Raw genomic sequence first — 22,177 nt, 5'->3', positions numbered from 1 at the left:
TGGTGTTCCCTGTAACAAAGGATGCTACAGAAAGTTTCTGCTAAAATTACCTGTTTCCCATGGCATGAGGGGAAATCTATTTTAACATAGCTAAATGACCTAGATTGTTCACTCTGTGGACAACTACCTATCAATAAACAAACACATGCTACTGAAAATCCAGCCTAACATAGCCAGCCTACAGGTGGGGTGGAGTTCAAGGTACAGATCTCATCTTTAAATGCTGAGTTGGCTCCTTTTTAAGGCAGAGAGTAAGAGAGAGAAGAACCTCAAGGCTGTGTGCTCTGATAGCTGCTCTGCTCCCTTCAAAATCCATCTCAAGGGGCACAGCATTTCTTAATTTTTCTAGAGGCCCTACGTTTAAATATGCAGACCATACACAGGTTTTACATATTTCGCTACAGTGAAGTATGCTACCTCTCTCTCTTTGTAACATCGGTGTGTACTTACCTCAGACAATTATAATTGTTTAAATATAGTGTTTATCATTTTTCATGTGCATATTGAAGTTTTATAAAAGAACCTTATTTCCGGCACCAGCTTGTCCAGATAGGAGGTGTAGACAATAATCATTTAGGTGGTGGCAGCGCAGTGGTTCCAATATCGGAACTCAGAGGTTTTTTAAAGCAAGTGAAGTATGGGCCTTGTTTTGCAATCCTTCAGTGCATAGGCCTCCCGGACAGTTCAGCGGTAGCAATCATGAAGGTATTACCTGGACTTAGGGTGACCAGACGTCCTGATTTTATCGGGACTGTCCCAACATTTGCTTATTTGTCCCGCGTCCCGACCTACCTTTGGTTGGGATGCGAATTGTCCCGATATTTTGTTATTTTGCCTCCGCTCACCGGTGGAGTGGAGCCCAGAGGGGGCTCGTGCCCCCTGACTCCGCCCCCTTCTTCCCCCATTGGATCCCTCCCCAAATCCCCGCCCTGGCCCCGCCTCTTCCCCAAGCACGCCGCATTCCTCCTCTTCCCCCCCTCCCTCCCAGGCTTGCGCTGATCAGCTGTATAGCGGCGCAAGAGGGAGGGGGGAGGTGGAGACGGAGCGGAGGCAAGCTGGTGGGGGGGAGGGGGGCGTGGTGCTCCGGCAGCCGTTTTTTGGGGGGTTTTTTGCTCCGCCGCCGGCTTTTCCCCCCTCCCCCCCCACGTCCTGATATTTCACCTTTGTGATCTGGTCTCCCTACCTGGACTGGACCTCATGTTTGTAATGTATTGATTTCCCCCTTTGCCCCACTGTACATACTCAGATACTGTGGCGAAGGAATACCTAGACAGAAATTCTAAAACAAAGGCCTATTCCTGCCATCTACACGTCTGAGGTCTCCAACTGAGTGGTGGTGTCAGGAGAGATTACGTCTTTGAAAGACATAATCCCGCCTCCTGCTGGGCATGAGGAGAAGCATAGTGCAACACAGGTCTTGCTACATCTTTTAACATAATTAGCAAACACTCCAGCCAAGGCTGGATGAAGGCCTGTAGACAACAGGCATGTGCCTTAGGGCCACAGCTGCAAAAGCCATGTGATAAAGTCACCACCGCAGCTTTCAGGGTCTCTTTTTAAAAAGAATGTATTTTTCTGGTCCTCTCATTTGCAAAGATGTTTAGAATCTGAGTGCAGCAGACGTCTGAGTCTGCAGACAGCCTCCAGTGCAGGGAAGACCAGCAGCAGACACTAATGCCAGAGAGGAAGCCAGCTAATGCTATTAACATCACCAGAGCACCTCTTTGAGGTGAGGAGCCCTGCCACTGCTTGAGTGGAGGAAAAGGCACCCTGCTGCCACTCCCACCACTGTCTGGGGGGAGCAATCTGGCCGTCACCATTTCTCCCTCCTTGGGTGGCATGGGGGTGTCTCTAGGGCTCTGGATTACCTTAGTCTGTCCCTGACTGCATCCTGATGCACATGGAAGTGGAGCCTGGCTCTGCCCATTCCCTGTCCAGAATCACCTCTGGAACTAGTAAGTAGTGCAGGCAGTTCTAGTCATCTCTACCCCTTCTCTCCCCCCCCAGGACTTGGAGATGTATTGTCTGCGTCAGTGTGAGAACATTTGTGCAGGGGAGCAGTTCACTGTACCCTCTCTTCCCAGCCCCTGTGCAGTCACACAGGGGGAGGCATGATCTAACTCTTCCTGTGTAGTGCATCCTGGGGTTTAATTTCTTTCTTTTCTTGATTCTTTGTTTCCACTGTTGTGGTTTTCGTTGGTTTTGATTGTAGTCAGACATGTTAAAACGATTAAGTACAAATTGCCGGGGATGGAAAACTATCTTGGTCAGTTTAGCACAGACAACACCCTCAGACAAATGCAAGTATGAAGCAATCCAGCAGAAAGACTCTTTAACAGTGTTTCCAACTCGCACCATTTTATCAGAAATCTTGCGATATTTGGTGGTTTTTCTCGCGATATTTGGTGTTTTTCCAGCTTCTGGATTCAAGCAGCTATAAAACAGTTCTGTGAAACCATTCAGCCTTCCACGGATGGCTTTGCTCAGAGAGCTCTGGAAAAGGCAGTAGTGCTGATAAAAGTACAACCCAGCAAAGAGTTTCCTAGCTTGTATTTTCTAAGGACCAGATTCTGATACTGTTACTTATTTTGAGTAGCACCTCGCTCTACAAGGGGTCTTTTGGACTTAAGTGGGTTGTTTTGTTGATTAAGGTGCTATTTAACATATGTTAAGAGTGTCTGTCACTTACCTACTTAGATGTATATTGTTGCTGTTAGTAATAATATTTATTTATCACCTAGCCATTGTGCTTGGCGCTGGCTCCCATTACCATAGTATCTGAGTGCCTTACAGTCTTTGTTATGTGTATCCTCACAACTCCTCACTGCGAGATAAGGTCATACTACTGACTCCAGTATACAGATGGGAAACTGAGGCACAGAAAGATTAAAGTTAACATTTATAAAGTATGTAAGTGATTTAGGAGCCTAACTAAAGCTCAGGTGACTAAGACTCAGATCCTCAAAGGTATTTAGACGCCTCACTGCCATTGAGAGTGAGGCGTCTAAATACCTTTGAGGGTCTGGGCCTTAGGAGCTTGCATCTCACTGAAAGTCTTGGACACGTCTGAAGATGTTATGTTACGTGACTGGCCCAAGGTCACACAAGGAGTCTGTGGCAGAGCAGGGAATCTGGCCCTAAATGAACATTATTTATTTATTTAAAAAAATTAAAGAAAAAGGTGAAAGTAAGAATAAAAGAATTTGATGTTCCTGTAGATCTTAAAATACAACCTTCCGTCCCTTATATTTAAATAACACAAAGACTGTGACACAAACACAGAGGGAAGCCAGGCAGTTCATAGTAAAAGCTGATAGCCAGTAACTCATGCCCATTACATTTTGTCTTGAATTAATCCTGTTTGCAAGATGAGGTGAAGCATAGACAGATTGTCTTCCTTCCTTAACGTTGAACTTCCAGGCTTTTCAGTATTTGGGTCTCAGCTTTAAAGGGTCTCATCCTGCTCACACAGGTCAGTGGGCCTAACTGTGCAATCCCTAGTCACACTGAGTGAGAGTAGTCTCCTTGAAGTCAGTGCAGTCACTCACATCAATGCTTATCAATGTGAATCAGCCCTTCACAGATGAGACCAGTGGGGGCAGGAAAGGCCTATAGTTACTTAAACAGGACGTTTGGGGTTCTGTATGTAATGTAAACTGCTTTAGGGACTGGTGAAATACATGTCGTTTCTGTGCGGATACTAAAAGAAAAGTAGTAAGGGGTTTAGGGGTACTTCTGCCCTCTCTTTAGTACACCTCTACCTGGATATAATGTTGTCTTTGGGAGCCAAAAAATCTTACCGTGTTAAGGTGAAACCATGTTATATTGAACTTGCTTTGATCCGCCGGAGCACGCAGCCCCGCCCCCCCCAGAGCGCTGCTTTACCACGTTATATCCGAATTCGTGTTATATTGGGTCGTGTTATATTGGGGTAGAGGTGTACATCAGTTTTTGTTCCCAGTATTTTTTACAACTGGAGATGCACCACCATTGATTTGACTTTTTGAATCACTCACCGCTTTTGGAAAAGTTACTTTTTGTTTGCAGAAGAATGCACAGTCCCAGAGAGACGTGGATAATGACTCTGCTTCTTAATTAAAAACAATGGAAAAAATTATTCAGTGCTGCCTGTCTGACATAGCAGAAAAAAGCAAACAAACAGTTTGGCTTAAATACACATAAGCTCAAATTCTGTCCTCTATCACATTGTGAAACTTCCTTGACTTCAGTAGGGGTTTCACAGGTGTAACTGAGGGGAGAATTTAGCTATACATTTTGTATAGCAATTCCAAATACAGTTCTAAAATTTGTTTATAAAACAATAACTAACATGCCCAGAATCCAAAGGGGATTGCGAAATGGGATGAAGGGTTCTCAAAGAGAAAATGAACTCAGTGCTGGTTCAAAGCACCAAGTCATTTAATACTGCAAGAGACAGCTTAAACCTTAAATACTGGACCAAATGCATCCCTGTCATAAATGGTTGTACATGAGGGTAAACATGGTCTGTTGTTTTACAACAATCAAGAGGAGATTGAGCACGCTGATGTAACTCTTAATCTCTTTAAAATCAAAAACATTCATGCCTTTTTGGTGACTGGGGGGAATATCAAAATTCTGTCAAATCAGAGAGTCAGCAGTTTCTCTCACTTATTCACTCACCCTCCCACCCTTCTTTCCTCCCTCCTTCAGCCAGTCTGTCTTGTGTTCTGTAAATTCCAAAATATTGTTGTACGTATTTACTGTCTGGTCTGATATTTTCCCACATATTAGGGTATTAAAAAAGATGAATGTGACAAAGTGAACAGTGTAGATATTTAGGCAGTCAATCAAACTTCACATAAAGCTTCCTTAAATAATAATCATGAATGATCATTATCTACTGTAGCAGTTTGTTATTTAACACAACACATTTTTCTGATTTGCAGCTACAGTGGTTCTTTCCTTTTTGTATTCTGTATTTTGTATTCTGTTGAATGAGGTACTCATTGGTTCATTAATGACCATACTATATTACAATATAGTGTACCAGAGAACATGATTTTTTAAAAATACTTTACATTTGTTTAAGGCAACTGTGGGGGAAAAGTGCAACCTACAGAACAGTCGTCATAGTGCTTCTACTCTGGGTAGTTAACACAGTTGCTTTAGGAAATAAAATATACATTGGAGAAAGGTCAGGGATTTCCCCTGAGCCACCTACCAACCACTTGAAGTGACATTTTCATTCTGAGTGTTTCTTGTTTTGTTTTTATTTAAGTATCCTGGAGCACAATGGAAAAGTTTTAATACAAGACATCAGAAAAAAGTGCTGCAATGTCTAGTGTGCTGAGGGGAAAAAGGGAGACTTACAACTGCATCTTGAAACACTCTCAGATGATTTGAGGTAAGTGACAGAAAAGGTTTTGGCACAAATTCTATTGTAATTAATGTAATCATTATTAACTTTTGAATCTCAGGATGTCTTTTTAACCTGCATTGATAGATGAGAGAGAGAGAGTGAATGTGTGTGTGTGTGCGTGTGTGTGTGTGGGGGGGGGTAGGTGAGTGGGTGGGTGTAAGTAAAAATAACATACGAATTAATGGCAAATCCAGAGAAAAAAACAAAAATATGTAGTGTACTTCTGTTTCTGAAATTAACTACCCGAGCAAACACTATCCAGCAGACATGTATCCGTGTGTTTAACTTCATGCAAATGATTAGTCCCAGTTGAATCAATGAGGCTTCTCATGTTTAAAGTTATTCACATGCATGAGTATTTGTGGGAATCAGAGACTGTATTATGCGATCCTGTAAAAAGAAAGGTATTGTATAAAATATAGTGGATTGTAGGAAAATGCCTGTACAATCTCTTATTGTTATAGAACTGACATCAGTAATCAGATTTTACAGCAGTCTGCAGTAGTATTTTTATGTTAAATAGGTACCTTTCAATTATATATATATTTTAAAAATCTTCACCTGGAATATCAGACTTCTTACAGAGGTCTGTTAATTTTATTTTATCTTTAATATTTTGGCTGGCTTAACTGCTTTGTTGGTGACATTCTAAACTGGTGCAGTTAAAACAATAAATAAAGTCTCCTTTCTGAACCAGAGCTATGAATGATGCATCAATATTTGAATAACAGCAAAATCAGCACTTCTGTCACTCAGGCTACTTTGTGTTGTTTTGTTTTAACATTTCCTAAATAAAGAGGGTTTAAATATGAATTGCAGTGAAGAGCCTCGTCTTTCATCTTTGTTCTTCATTTTCCAGGCCTTTATTTTGCTCGCATTCAAAAGGAATGACTGCATTTTTGTATTGAGTAAGAGTGAAAATACGGTACAGTTGTAAAACTGTGATCCCTGAAAATACTATAAATAATCATTAAAAAATCCTGTGGCCTCCTTTCCAAATAGAAATACCAAACCGTTTCTTCCATTCCGCATACAGGTGTTGGAGACAAAAAATTACTATAAGAAACCTGCAAAGTTGAGGGCACGGATGAATTGCTATGTTCTCTCATGGGGCAAGGGTTAGCCATGGTGTGGAAGGGGCAGGGAATGTAGTATCAGGCCCGTGCAGAGCATGAGAACCACCAAGGAATTCCAACACCAACCCCCCAGATCTTGGGACATCTCTATGGCGTGCCTGCATCTTGATGCACTATTGCCCTTCACTCCCCCTTCTTCAGGCAGCATGACTGCCACTAATATCTCTGAGCATTACTCAGCTCTCAAAAAGGGGTGTTAAAAAGCCACAGAGCTGACGTTCTTGTTGTAAGGAGCAGCCTTAACAATCAGGAGGATTTCCAGTGCACCACAGCACTGCAAACAGTTACTGCTCAGCTCCAAGAAGACACACAAAACCAGCACCGTGAACGGTAACGAGAAGATGGAAGAGCAGGTCATCCGCTTGGAACATCAGGTGGCTGAAGGGGAAAATGTGTTTGGCGTCTGCCATATCCTCTGTGTTCCTCTGCCCCATCCAGCTATGCTGCTCAAAACCCTACAGTGAGATTACAGGGGTCTGCATTCAGCATGGCGGGGAAGGGTAAAATGCACAATGTATCCCTTTCCCGTCCTCTTTTTCATATTGCTTGGACTAATCTGGATGGTATTTGCACACGTTTGCGCCCTTCCTTGCTGCAGAGTGGAGGAGAGCATAGCAGGCCCATGGACACTGATTTATAAGTTTGTTTTGGAATCAGCAGGCTTAGCGCTGGGAATCAACAAATTTCCTCTTTGGTCAGTGATTTAGGGCTAGTGCTTGGAAAATACTACTAGTCCTGAAAGCATTCATAATAGTCCAATCACTAAGAATCTTTGCAAACTGCTAAAGATTATTACTTTATGCCATCTGATTGCTTAGGTTTCCTCCATGCCTTCAGGTGGTAAAAAGCATTGCTTTCTAGATCTGACTTTTCTTCAGATAGCAGATGATAAAAATCATGTCAGAATTCAGCTAGTGCAAGAGGAAGATGTTGAATCAATTTAATGCTCTGCTAATGTTTGATATCTCCTCCTGGAAGAGACTCCTGAGGTCTCTTCCAATCCTAATCTTCTATGATTGTATGAGTCTATGATCTCACAACCTATCTTGACTATCTGATATTCCCAGTTTTCATGTCGTGATCCCTGTCAGTACCCGGCCCAGGCCAGGGAAGCTAATGAGCCAACCAACAGACTAAAGCGGGTGATGAATCCTGGTTACATGCCACCTGAGGCACCTTGCGCATACGCTAAGAAAAAGAAGTGATACAAAACGTTCATTTGTTTCTAGCCCTTTGTGGACCATAAGATATTGGATCTGCAATTATTTCAGGCCAGTGTGATGTCTTTTATTTGTGCATTTTTTTTTTAACCCTGGTGCAATGTAATCCATATAGTTTTCCTTTCCCAGTATCCTCCTAGTTCTTCTTCAAGTCATGTCTTTATGGGTGCTTCATGTCAAGGTATGTGCACTCATGCACAAAATCAGAGATTTTTGTTAGAATTGTCCATGTTTGCGCCCTAGACATCCTTGTGTCCTAGTATAAGGGTATCTAGAGAAGGGGGACCCTGTCCCCACTCCAGTTCTTTCTCAGTCATGAAGGTCTAGCAAGGGACTTGGAGGCAGAGGAGAAAGAAGGCAACTAGTGGAGCACCTGTAGGGATGCACGTCTCGAAGAACTCCAGTTACTGTTCACTGTTCAAGATAAATAACCTCTTTAGTTGTTGAAAAGGTGCTGAAGTTGTAGTGGTCCACCTCTTCTTATGTACCCTTACATTGGGGCACAAGGTTTTCTAGGGCACAAGCAAGGATTTGCAGATGCTGCTGACAAATATTTCTGATCAAGAGCACATGGGCACGGGTATATCCTGATGTGGAGCACCCACAGTGACACTACTGGAAGAACTCACGTTATAATAATATATGGAGATATTCCTATTTCATAGAGCTGGAAGGGACCTTGAAAGGTCATCAAGTCTAGTCCCCTGCCTTCACTAGCAGGACCAATTTTTTTTGCCCCAGATCCTTAAATGGCCTCCTCAAGGATTGGACTCACAACCCTGGGTTTAGTGGGCCAATGCTCAAACCCCTGAGCTATCCCTTTACAATGTAAGTAACTGCTCCTCCTCCTTCTCTTCTGAGCCAACGACAAAGGTGGCTATAAAGTACAGGGGAACGACAGTGCGTCTATGGCCTTTTTAATCATTTGGACAACTTTCTTTTGCAGTCACAATGGGTTTGTCCTATCTAATTTTCTTCTCAGACAGATGTGGAAGACCATTTTTTGGAGGGGTACTAGAAAAAGGAAAATACGTTGGCAACACGAGCTACATTATAAAATGCATAAAAATTGTATGGCAACTTCTACCATTTTCTGGATTCCTTGTCAGGAGGACTTAAAGAAATAGTGCACCCTTTTGTGTGTATAGAACATAAGGTTCCATGGTGTATGTCAGTGAGTTAATTGGATGTCAACTGGGTGGAAGGGTTGGTTTTCTTCTGCATTTAATTTTTCACTTGGAGTGGTTTATGGGATCTGAGCCGTTCTTGGACTAAAGATGTGCTAGTTTTCTTTTCCATTTTCCTGCTCTTCCTACAATTTACCTCCTAGCCCCTGATCCTCAGGTCTCCCAAACCATTACATTACTGTAGCTTCTGAAGGAAGATGTCGTTGGTTGGCCTTTTTTTTTTTTTTTGGTCAACTAATGAAAAAGGGCTCCCTCCCTCCCCCCAGATGAGCTGCTTTGGTAACCAGAGCAACTTGTGTTAAGTGGAAATGAGGCTTTGCTAATGTGTGTGCTTGCTTCCAGTTCCCTGCAAATGGATCTTTTCAATGGGGTGTGCCTTTTGTGAATCAGAAGGAGAGCTACAGGCTGCCAGACACATAGTGCAATTGTTCATTTGTTTACATGTGTGAGTGTAAGCTTTTGTAAAAGGGAGGTGCTGGGGAGGGAGAAGAGGGAGCTTTATTGTGTATGGTTGAGTGAGTGTCATGAAACAACACAGTGCATGGTTTCAGGGAGATACAGGCTGCCTATAGTGCCTCTGATGGGTATGTTCCATTTAGTACTGATGAGCAGTCCCTCTGATTTTCATATATTAGTAAGCCAGATAAAAATTAAATGACTTGAAGGTGAAGTAGCATTTGTCTACTTGGGCTGTAAACCACAAAAGGCAAAATATTCAAAACCTGAAAAGTTTCCAACACTTTATTTAAATCATGTGCATTGTCTTTCAAAAGAGCAATGTAAATATGAATGAAACCAGTACTGTGATCCCGCAGTGAGGCTATTCATTATAAAGGCCATAGTAGTACAGATTAGACATGGCTCTGACCCAAAACCTGCTTGCAACTTTGAGGAAGTTAGGATCCATATCTGAACTTTGTGTTTTAGGGCCATTTCTAGTAGAGGATGATTTTTAACTTCGTCCATAAAATTGGAGGAGCCCACAGGAGCCCATTAAATAACATTTTGCCTGTCTCTGACCTGCCCCTTTCTCTTCCCAAGATCAGTACTGTATAAGTGCAGAAGCCAGGTTTTTGAGCACACTTGTGGCAAAAGCACACTGATTCAGGGACCCGTGGATCACTTTATCTGGTTCTGAACTCCCATCACACAGATGTATTTTTTTTAATAGGCCCGATTCCTTTCTGGAGTTAAAACTTTCTTGTCCAGTGAGGATTTTGCAGGATCTTGAAGGAGTTAAGTGGCGTGGCCTTAAAGCCCCATGAAGCCCCAAATCTATGGGCCAATCCACTTCGGAGTATACTGTACTACACTGAGTGGACTTGTGATGCTCCAGCTGCCTAGTGGTCACACAGATGGGTTTGAAAGGAAGGAGGGACCATGGAGGTGAGCATGTTTCTAGTGAGATCCCACAGGTTCTTGGTACTAAGCTATTTAACATTTTTATCAAAGACCTAGAAGAAAACATAAAATCACTGATAAAGTTTGCAGACAACACAAAAATTATGGGAGTAAGTAAATAAAGAAGAGGGCAGGTCTCTGATACAGAGCGATATGGATTGTTTGGTAACCTGGGCACAGGCAAACAATATACATTTTAATGCAGCTGAATGGAAATGTATTTATCTAGGTTGGAAAAAAGAATGAAGGCCATACACACAAGATGGGGGACTCCATCCTGGGAAGCAGTGACTCTGAAAAAGATTTAGGAGTTGTGGATAATCAGCTGAACATGAGCTCCCAGTGTGATGCTTTGGCCAAAAGAGCTAACGTGATCCCTGGTTACCTAAATAGGGGAATCTCAGGTAGGCATAGAGAGGTTATTTTACCTCTGTATTGGGCACTTGTACAACTGCTGCTGGAATACAGTGTCTAGTGTCTACAATTCAAGAATGATGTTGGAAATTTAAGAGGGTTCACAGCACAGCCATGAGAATTTTTAAAAGATTAGAAAATATGCCATATAATGATAGAGGCAAAGAATTCCGTCTATTTAGCTTAACAAAGAGAAGGTTAGGGGGTGATTTGAACACAGTCTATAAGTAACTACATGGGAAACTAAATGTTGATAATGGGCTTTTCAGTCTAGCAGAGAAAGGTATAACACGATCCAATGGCTTGAAGTTGAAGCTAGACAAATTTAGACTGGAAAGAAGGTGCAATTTTTAAACTGTGAGCATAATTAACCGTTGGAACAATTTACCAAGGGTTGTGGTGGACTCTCCATCCCTGGTCATTTTTAAATCAAGATTAGATTTTTTTTTTTTTTTTTTTTTTTTAAGATATGCTCTAGTTCAAACAAGAATTATTTTGGGGAAGATCTTCAGCCTGAGTTATGCAGAAGGTCAGACTAGCTGTTCACAATTGTCCTTCTGGCCTTGGAATCTATGAATCATACTGTCTTGGCTTTGTTCCCCCTTTTGCATATATAGGGGTCTTTGCACACTTTTCTCCTGCTCGTTTTTCCCCTGTGCACTCGTTGCCTTCATAGGCCTCTTCAGTCGTTGTAGCTGCATCATCTCTAGGGAGTTGTCTGGCTATTTGTGGTTTTACTCGTCCTCCAGCTACGTCAGAGATTCAAATCCAGCACTCAGGGACATTATGTGGATTTATGACACTCCTGTGGGACTTTGGATCCATAAACCAATGAATGGATTACAGTGAGACATAAAGTATTTTCATCTGTAACATATAATCCTGCTATGATATTGTTCATGTTGTTACGCAAAGGAAAGCTGGCATTGATATACCAACCTGTCAAAAGATAGGAGATGCCTGTAAGCATGAATGAACTGAGAACTTCTTTTGACAATGAATTTGACCTTTTCCTAATAAATTTCTGCTTCTGGACTATAGTTTAGAAGAATGGATGCAGTTTTTCTTTTAATGATGAATTAAAATATTTTTAAAATAATTAAATACCAAAAAGCTCAGAACAATTTTTTTCAAACCTGGGTAATTTAAAGTTAGGCTCCTAAATATAGATTGCACATTTGCATCATCCATTGACTTCAAGGATTCAGGTTGGACAATTTTGGCCAAAGACTCTTTATCATTAGCTGCACACACAAAAAATATCTGAAAGCTACAAACAAATCTATTTAAAAACAAAATATTTGAAAATCATTCCCTGATCTAGTTAACTGCCAAAACCTGTGTTCAGGATTCTGTGTATCCTTTGCTCTCACTGATAACATCATGAATACCGAAAAGACTGTGAGAAGCTTGTTCGTTGGCCATCCAACTTTTGAGTATCTGTATTACAGCCAACTATTGTAAGAGAAACAGAACAAGGCATTAGATGCTACTTCTGCAAAGGATGAGATGGGATTGCAGAATTTTGGGCTATGCATGTCAGTGAAAGGCTTTTTTAACTATGGTATGACTCCTAGTCCATGTCATACCACATGCTGGTATGCCACGATGAAACACTGCTGAAAAACGTGTGTGTAAATTGCCTTTCATTTTACTGTCATTCAGTGCAATAGTGCCTAGCCTCTAAAGAGAGAGAGTGGTATTGCTGGATTATATATGAGTTAGTATTTAGGTGCATCTGATGTTAAAAAGCACTGAAATAGCCTTAAAGTAGGCAGTGTGGTACAGTGTTTATTGCCAGGGATTTGGAATTGGAAGAAGTGGGTTGTACTTTGATTCTTCCACTGACTTGTTATGTAATCTTGGGCAAGTCATTTAGGAGAGATTTTCAAAGGCACAATAGGTAGTGACAAGTTTCAGAGTAACAGCCGTGTTAGTCTGTATCCGCAAAAAGAAGAACAGGAGTACTTGTGGCACCTTAGAGACTAACAAATTTATTAGAGCATAAGCTTTCGTGGACTACATCCGAAGAAGTGGGCTGTAGTCCACGAAAGCTTATGCTCTAATAAATTTGTTAGTCTCTAAGGTGCCACAAGTACTCCTGTTCTTCTTTTTAATAGGTAGTGAGATACCTAACTGCCATTTGTGCCATTTCTCCCCTTATCCTCTGTGCATTTCAAGTTTCTCCGTCTTTAAAAAGAGAATAATATTTACCTTTCTTTGTAAAGCACTTAAAGATCGTTGGATAAAAGGGGTTTTAGATAAAATGCAAAATATTCTTTGGAAAACTTACTTGAGTAATGGCTCAAAACCTAATTGAATCTGCAAGGCCAGTAGCCCAGACACAGTGGAAACAGCCTATTTCCTCTCTGCTAACGTACCAAGCAGCAGGAACCTGTGTGAGGGAACTCTGTTGCTCCCTTGTGGAGTTTCGCATTCCAGCAAAGGGGTGGCATGTGGGTATGGTGAGGGCATGGCCAAAGGGTCCACGGTGTGCATGGATCCACAAGACCTAAGCACTATTTGTGGTGGGGAGCAGTTGGGCTGTGTCTACATCTTCCCACCACTTCCCTTCTTCTCTGCAGTAGTGCCTGCAAGTGTGCTTCTCAACGGGCACAGGATGGTGAGGCTGGAGATTCTATTCCTAAGCCCTGCAGTTCTTGTGGGCATTTCTTTGCATGCACTGTTTACTCTTAATAGGCCTCATCCAAACCCCAGTGAGGTCAATGGAAGATATCTACTGACTTCAGTGTGCTTTGTATCAGGCCCAATATGCTCATGTTCCAGGGTTTGTCCTATAGTAACATTGTTTTAAATGGTAGTGTTTTCGAGCATTTCTGCAGAATGCTACAGTATTTTTTAAATAAAGGGGCTGCATGCCAATATCACACAATGACATTTTGCTGTTCCAATTCTTATGCTTAGGCATTCATCCCAATTTGGCCCAAATTTCTGGTATGTGATATTTTTTCTAAATACTGTACTGCTCAGTGTAATCCATCATGCATATTTTTGGATTATTTATACCTACCCAAGTCTGTCAACACAAATATACCTCAACAGCACATCAGATAGCGATAATCCTGTTGAGAAAGCAATTATTGTGTTTGCATAGAATTAGGTGACTGTGGAGCTGTGGGTTTTTTTCTGAAGCTGGAATGAGACATATTTAAGGTGAGCAGTAACATGCAAATTTCCAACTATTTTCTGTTGTTGCGATTTTAAAATGATTAAGCCACGAATATGGGGTGAACTGTTGATTATGACTGCGTTTCCGAAGTGTAGATCTGCACCCAGTCCTGCATGCATCCAAAATGTATGTCTGTGAAGTGGCACAATATGGTAGAAGCTCACTGTCCTTATACCATGCTGAGACCCACTACATTTTTGGTTTTAGCACTTCTTTCTTCCAAAAGGAATCTAGCCCTAATTTTAAAAAATGGTTAAGAAAAGCCAAGCCAACTATTGTATTTTCTAAAGCTGGCATGATTTGGAGATGAAATTAAGTCAAAAGGAAATCACAGTTTTAGACACCAAAGTTTGACAAGAAGCCGACAAGCCAGTCTGTGGTTCTCATGATTTCATTTCTGGAAAGTACAGCACTGGTCCAAAACACAAAAAGGGGACACAATTATTTTCTTTTCTGGTAAGTTTCAAATAAAACACAATGTGCTACACAGAAAGGATCAAACTTTTTTGTGCGGAATTTCACTCTTCTTTTTCTGGTGTGATTCATCGCACCTCTTCAGTCTCAGCCCTCACTTGGTTTAAATAACCTTGCAGGCCTGTAGTTGCAAGCTGTTTCTGTGAAGCTCTCCTGGTTTGCAATAAAACTTTTTTTTTTTTTTTTTTTTTTTTTTTTAAAGATTTTAGGGCTTCAACTGACTTTTTTGTTCCTGTTTCCCAGGTCTGTTTTACTCGCATTTTATATTAACCACCCTATTGCACCTGCTTGAGCCCTGTGATAGGCAAAAATACATTACAGTTGCAGATAGAACAAGGAATGAATCACTGCATTCTGCCTTTCAATTAGATTACTTAAATTACAAAGCATAAGTATTCCTTTTGGTATGGCACAGCAGCATTATTATCTCACTGCATTGATGGAATGGGAGTGGAAGTGAACATAATTCTTCTTCTATTACATCGTTAATGAGCCACAATTAAAAATAGTGTGTTGGCGTGCTAGAGCGAATGTGTTATTTTCAGAATTTTATGTAAGCCATTTCTGCTGTTGTACTTAGCCAGCGCCATGTTGCTCTGAAAGCTTTTAGAAATAAAATTGCCGAAAGGTCTGTCTGCTTGTTGAAAGCTAATTGGACAGTAAAGTCTGTCAGCTATAAAGGTTTAAGTTTGCTACTGTGTGTCAAAGTCTATTTGTGTTTCTTAGGTTTTCTTTATGGATGACTTCTTTACTATCTATATAGGAAAGAAAATCACACAGTACAGTAGGTTTGTTATATATGCACAGAGCTCCACTTGGATTCCATGTCTGATGCTTTTGGTTGAAAGCCTGACTCCAGAGGTGGTGCAAGACTGCTAATGCTAATACTTTCAGTGTTCAAATATATACATGTATACGTACATGTAGGAGTTTCATTTCAATTGTCTTTTTTAGATCTTTTTCCAAAACTTAAAAGTCATTCTTAGCATTTTGCTAATTTTTTCAGCACTTGTAGCTTCTGAAAGAATTGACATCACTGCGAGAGTAGAAAATAATCCTGTCATTTTCGTCTTGACAGCATTCTGCTCTGTGCTCCAAAAACCTGATGCATAATAATGGATGAGCCAAAGATTTCTTGGAATTGTCTCCATTTTTCCCCCCTTGCGCAATTCTGTTCTATTTTTAGCATCATAGCAGGGAGCTCATCAGTGCACTGGACCACGTTCATGTTTAAACCATATAGTTCCTTGTAACTTTAGAACAAAATGAAGTGGATGGGTCAAGTGCTGAAGGGTGGTTTGTTTATTTTGGTAACCTGACATGGGGTCATGTTGAAAAGCAACCTTGCTTGAAATCCCTGGGTGAGGGCTGGGGCGGTCAGTGAATCAAGGGTTCCCCATCACACTATTATCATGGCTCCCCATTGCATTGAGTCAGCAGCACTGTGTGGAGCACTTGATGTGCTGAAACCTTGGCATTGAAACGGTTGGCTACATCCACCTCATGACTATCTCTGTTAGAAAGCTCCATCTCCCAGGAGACCTGCTCAACCCCTCATGCCTTTTCTAGAATAAATCATTCTGCCTGGCCCTCCAGAACTTCCTCTTCCACCCCCGAGCCTACCCTATACGTCCTCTGTTTTCAAGTCTTGCCCAACAGCAGGTGAGTCTGGGACAGAGCAGGTGAGAAAAATTAAATAAAAATTAAATGTGGTGAAAAATTAACATGACTTTTCAATACATTTTTCAATCAGCTTTATTTGGCAGGGAAACCTGCCAAAACACAAGTAGTTGATGGACTTAGGAGACCTTGGTTCAAGTCCTTACTCTGCCATAGACCGCCTATGTGACCTTGGGCAAGTCTCTTAGCCTCTCTGTGCTTCAGTTCCCTGTCTATAAAATGTGAAGAATAGTAGTTCCCTACCTCCAGGGGATGTTTGTGAGGATATACATGGAGATTGAGAGGTACTCAGATACTGTAGTATTGGAGGCCATATAAGTACCCAAGATATACAGGTAGGATATAAGCAGTGTTGTTGGATAATCTTGGCCACATCAAGGAGGGTATCATGAATGAGGGGAATAACTGTCTGACATGTCGTGCTTAGAATGTGTGTGTGAAGTTCGGCGTCCATGGGGAGAGAGATGTTTAACTATGGAACCCAAAGAAATGTGTAGGAAAAGAGTGCCAAATTATAGCAAAGGGAGCATTTTAAAATGTTTTCTCTGCAAGGGATAGCAAATATTTTACCAAAAATTTGACATTGGAAATGCAGTTGTTCTGTGAAGAGCTATTGGGCCAAGTTTGGAGATGGAATTCAATCATTCAAGTGTGAAACGGAAGGATTTAAAGTTCTGCTTTGAAACTACAAATTTCAGATTAAACTTCGCTGTGGAGTCACTACTGACGTCTCCATGATGCTAATGTCTGTACTTCAATTCACAAAGAAATGTTTCAGACAGAAACATTCTAGGCTCTTAATAAAATAAGACATGTAAAAACTTCCACCTTGAGTTTCTGGTGACAAACCAGCAGGGCTTTGCTGTCATGGTTGGTGATGTCAGTGTAATTTCTCTAGAGTTTTCATTAACCTGAGGTCCCGGATCTCCTCCTCCCTGCGGACTGCTCAGGACATGTTGATTTTAGACACCCTGGATCCCTTGGGAAAGAACACTTCCCTTGTTTTGTTGTGTTCCTTTCCCCAGCTGCGCAGCTCCTGGTCTGTTCTTTGAACTTTCCAGCTTCTGTGCTTTGCTCCTGGTGCTGGCAGTCCAGTGTAGTTGACAAAAATCCTACTTAACAAAGCTTTAAAAAACAGGAGTGCAGTAAATTTCATTTGACTGCCAGCACCCAGAGCAGAGCACAGTTGGGAAAGCGACAGAGAGACTGGGGTGCGGGCAATAGAAGGGGCAGAGAACATACAACAGTGGATCATGGGTGGGAGAAAGGGGAGAAGAAGAGGCAACATATATGGGATAAGAAAGGAAGTTGGAGAATAAGGGAAGGGTGAGATTAATGAATAATTTAAAAACATTAGTTTACTAACCTTTTTAGTGCCCTGCTGACATGCAGTACATGCCAGGCAAAGCCACAACTTGCGTAGCTGGTGTGCTGGCCTCATTGAAATCAATTGCAAAACTCTCAATGACTTCAGTGGACCAGGATTTCACCCATGTTTACTGCATGTCCCATGCTGCTGAGGTTTGTCATGTCACAGTATATACGTTCACTGAGTACACGTGGCATGCTGATATGCACAAGGTTAACCTAAGCGTGACTGTAAATCTGTGGGGAATGGGGTAGCCTGGGTAACTCCATTGATTCCAGCAGTTACATCAATGTAAAATTGGAGTAACACCATGGTGAGTTAGACCTTTCATTTTTTCCTCAGGTGGAAAGTCTGTAGTGGGAATTATATTGCATATATGCTTGGTAATATATTTTTAGTAAAACCTTTATAATATCACTTTGGTTAATATCTACGCTTCACTTCTTAGTATTAAATTTGACAGTTTTATTCTGCAAAGTATCCTTGATATAAGAACAAATTCCTATTTAATGTTGCAACCAGACAAACATCATTATATTTTCCTCTCCTGGCTTCTTTTTGAAATTTTGAATTCCAAATAAAACACTTCTTTTGCTCAGTTGCTAGGATTCATGGCAGAAATAACCAGCCACCTGAAGTCTCAGTGAGTGAAATGTATACAGAAATGATGAGGTAGTGAGAGTTTTGGTGTGCTTTTCCTGTTGACATTGCTCAGTTTATAATAAAGCCTATCATGCTATGGCATTCCTGCATATGGACAGCACTTTACAGTACGGGAAGATATATGCATATAATGTATTGTGATTAGAGAGCAATGATGCATAGTTCTGTTGTGAACTAATTTTATTTTTCATGTTCAAAAAGTCTTTAGGTGTTATGTACAATAAAAGGATTTTCACTGTTATGTAAATCTTACATTAAATAGATTGGAATGTAAAATTAATATATTCACAGAGAAGGAATAACAATGTTCTATGTACAATTTCCATGCAGACAAATGCAGTACAACATTGCTAATCTTCACACTGTATAATTCATCTTCCCGTCTCATCGTAAATTAAACATCCAAGTACTGTAGTCTGTTTTCCCAATCCGAAAGTCCCGATTCAGGAAAGCACATATGCATGTGCTTAAGTCCACCCCAACTGAAGATAGCACTTTAAATCCTATTGAAGCCAAGGAGGTGTTTAGGTTAAACAGATACTTAAATGCAGTTCTGAACAGAGAAGATTTCCTGAATTGGAGCCCGAGATTCTTTAATATTTGTACACAATATACTACAGCACATTTAGTAGTACGTCATGAGGTATTAGCCTAAATAATAAAACTTCAATTAAAATATATTTTGTAAAGCTTGCTTTTTTCTGTTTGTTCACTAATTAATTTAAAGTAATAATTCATCCAGTAACTTGGAACGGATATCTCAGTCATTAATGCAAAGTAGCAAAGTTCTGCTGTAAGTTTAATACAGTGTTAAGGGTGAGAATGTGAGTGAACAGAAATCAGGAAATTCATTATAAAGTTTTGTTTTGCAATCTGAGGCCCAAGTCACAGATACTGTGTGTTATAATATACAATATGCATTTTGTTAAATAGCTTTGCAAAATCATCCAGAAAACTGTTAGCAAAAACCTGCCAGACAGTTCTTATTCACACACACACACAGCCCACTTTCACATCCCCAGCACCACCTTATAAAGAGTTAAAAATAAGAGCAACACTCTCCCTCCAGTTCTTCATCCACTTTGTAGGTTACCTTTAACTATGGTGCCGCACTGAAAACAGTGGTGTTCCATGGGTATGGAGAGGGCAGAATTTGTCTGTTACTAAGGCTGTGTCTACATGGGGATAAAAAACCTGTGGCTGGCCTGGGTCAGCTGACTCTGGTTTGTGAGGGTCAGGCTCCAGGGCTGAAAAATTGTTGTTTAGGCTTGGGCTGGAATTCAGGCTCTGGGACCCTGTGAGAGTATGGAGGGTTCCAGAGTTCAAGCCTGAGCCCAGACATCTACACAGCCATTTTTAGCCCCGGAGCCCCGCAAGCCCAAGTCAGCTGACCCAGGCCAGCCAACTGCGGGGCGTTAATCCCGGTGTAGATATACCCAGAGAGAACTGGCTGCTAACCAGGCTTTTCTAGAAACTATGTAAAATAACAAGTTAAATTGTGGAAAAAAAAAAAAGACTGGAAAACGCACATGAGCAGAACTCAAATGACTACCAGTAGTCCCTTTTTTCAGATACAACGGAAGAATTTGTAATGTTTCATACTTGTTAGCATCAAATACTTGGTTTGGTGCTATTGTTTTAGCCACAGCTGGAATAAGTACTTATTGCTCTGGGCCTGCAACTATGAAGGTGATAAATGGTGACTGTAAATTATTTGTACATAATCCGCTTGGTTATGTTATCTCCTAAATGCATATGATGTCATACCATTTCAAATGGTATCTAATGACCTTATGCACTTTACTCTGTGCCTTGTGATATGAATTAATGTCATCTTATGCACTGCTACATTTACAGGAATGGCATTGACAATGAAAGTAACATAAATATTGTGGATGCCTGGGATGCTTTTGTAGTGAGTGTGTGTGTGTGTGTGTGTGTTATAAGATGGAATACTTTTGCTTTTACATTGATGAACTACGGGAGCAGTGCTATAAATGAAAGTTCTGTGTTTATCCGCAGAGGGACTGTGGTAATGTGGTGGTAATGCTTACTTGACATGGGCTTTGCTGAAAACGTAGACTCCGACATCAAGTCTAAGTAAAAATACAACAATAAACAGGACACAGAATTTAATGCATGCAAGTCTCTTAGAGCCTACCAAGGGGCTGCCACTGCATAGTTATACAGGTAGGGAAGCAATAAGGAACCATCATCAATCAGACCTCTCATTCTTCTTTATGTGGAAGTATTAATCTCCCCATAGCTTTTATTAACTCTCCCCATGTCCCCTAAGGCTTCAGTGTTAAACTGCCTCAGACCATTGTCCCCAGCTGCTTCCATTTCTGCTGCCTGGCGGAGGCAGGAGGGAGAATCATTCAGGTTACATTATGGAGAACAATATTGGTTGCTGCCCAGAGTCTTTCTCTCTAGATTTGTTCCCTCCCATTGAGACTGTTACTCATGCTTTTTTAGATGGGGGATTAAAATAAATGTTTCCTATTTTTTTTTTAAAATACCCATTGTATGTGTCTCAAATGATAGCACTTGTGCCAGCACCCCTTTTAACTTTAAATGTATCCCCTGCGCTGTTTGCAGGTCATATGTGTCTTTTGAACTTGAAAGAGAGTCAATGTCAAAAGGAAACCTTTTCCCCCCTGACAGAGCAGTTTTTAAATAATTGCAATCAGTACACAGTGTGGAGCAAATACAACAATGAAGTTCATGGGTGACTGTGCATAAATTTCCTGAGAACATTGTGGACATATTTGCCGTTTACAAAGTTACTATCTGATTTTTCTTTGATTTTTTTTTTTTTTAAACATGTAGAAATTCATTTACAAGTTCTAAACGAATTCCCCTGCTATTGGAGATGTTTATAACCTCTAATTTGCCTACCATGCCCCTTGCAAAGAACAGCAAGAGCTGTAACTGCTGGCAAGAAGCCAGGGCTCTGTCAGAGCCTCTGTGCGGAAGAAAGGCGGAGGTGCACTTTCATTGTACTGTTGCATTTGATGGAAGTGAGACACTGTATAAGCTGTTTTACAAATAAACCTACAGTACAACCATCCCTTCAAATAATGCTCTGGAAAGTTGCATATCTAAAAGCAAGAAACCCTTATTGAAGTAGGAAGAGTTGTCTATATACTGTTAAATGAAAGGTGAGGAAACATTTAGATCCATTCACAAGTTGAAGTGAAGAGACACCTTGCTAGACCAACTTGCTCCAGTAAGTTGCTTTGCAGATTTTTTTTATCATGTTGAGATCACTGCTGTTTGCTTGCATTAGAGAATTATTTCTAATAGAGATTTACTTTTGTGTTGTTTTTGCATTTTGGAAAGGGCTGTCCATTTTGGAAAATGATGACAGGTATATATCAAATTTGGGTATTTTTTCCTCCAAACTCAGAGAAGCATCTCATATATTAAACCAGGTTTCTGACCTCATTTCTCAATGGAATTTTAAATGGGGGAAACTAAGAGTACTAATTAGTGCCTCATTAAGTACTTATAGTTGAGTATGATAATTTTCTTGAAAGGATAATGTAGTAGATGAATAAAAGAATTCTCTATTAAAAATGAATACAAAGTCATTTTAAACCAGACATTTCATTTATAAAAAAATAATAGAATTAAAGCCATATATATTGAATAACTTGGAGACATTGTTAGGCCATTAATTCTAAACACTGACCTACCTTGAAAATGGTCTTACTGCATATGGCCAAATTTTCAAAAGCGCCATCTACATTTACAACTGTAATTTAGGCCCCAAAATAGCCATTAACATGCCAGCCAACCAAATAGTATGTACAGTTGCAGTAACTGCATTGCCAAACGTAGACATGGGAGTGTGCTGTGGCCTCAGTGCAGTGACAGAACTGCCTACTCAGTTTCACTAGTTCCCCATGTTGTTTGGGTCTTCCAACAGTGACATGGGAAACATTTTTTAAGTAGGAAATTGTGAATATAAACTCAAAAAAATTATAAGGGAGAATTACAGGCAGGTATATTATCTGGTACAATTTAAACTCATTTTTAA

At 40.7% G+C, this 22,177-nt stretch overlaps 1 protein-coding gene across 5 annotated transcripts in view; it reads left to right on the top strand.

The window, feature by feature from the left end:
- ATXN1 (ataxin 1) overlaps positions 1-22,177 on the top strand; it is a 269,116-nt gene that overhangs the window by 65,690 nt on the left and 181,249 nt on the right. For all 5 annotated transcript variants that reach the window (XM_054017709.1, XM_054017710.1, XM_054017706.1 and 2 more), the window contains one exon: positions 5,261-5,386. The gene's annotated coding sequence lies outside the window, so the exon portion shown is untranslated. The remainder of the gene's footprint in view (positions 1-5,260; positions 5,387-22,177) is intronic.

Source organism: Malaclemys terrapin, chromosome 2, assembly GCF_027887155.1.
Source record: "Malaclemys terrapin pileata isolate rMalTer1 chromosome 2, rMalTer1.hap1, whole genome shotgun sequence".
Classification (NCBI taxonomy): Eukaryota; Metazoa; Chordata; order Testudines; family Emydidae; genus Malaclemys; species Malaclemys terrapin.
The sequence above is the reverse complement of the archived record's forward strand: the minus strand, read 5'-3'. Positions and strand labels throughout refer to the sequence as shown.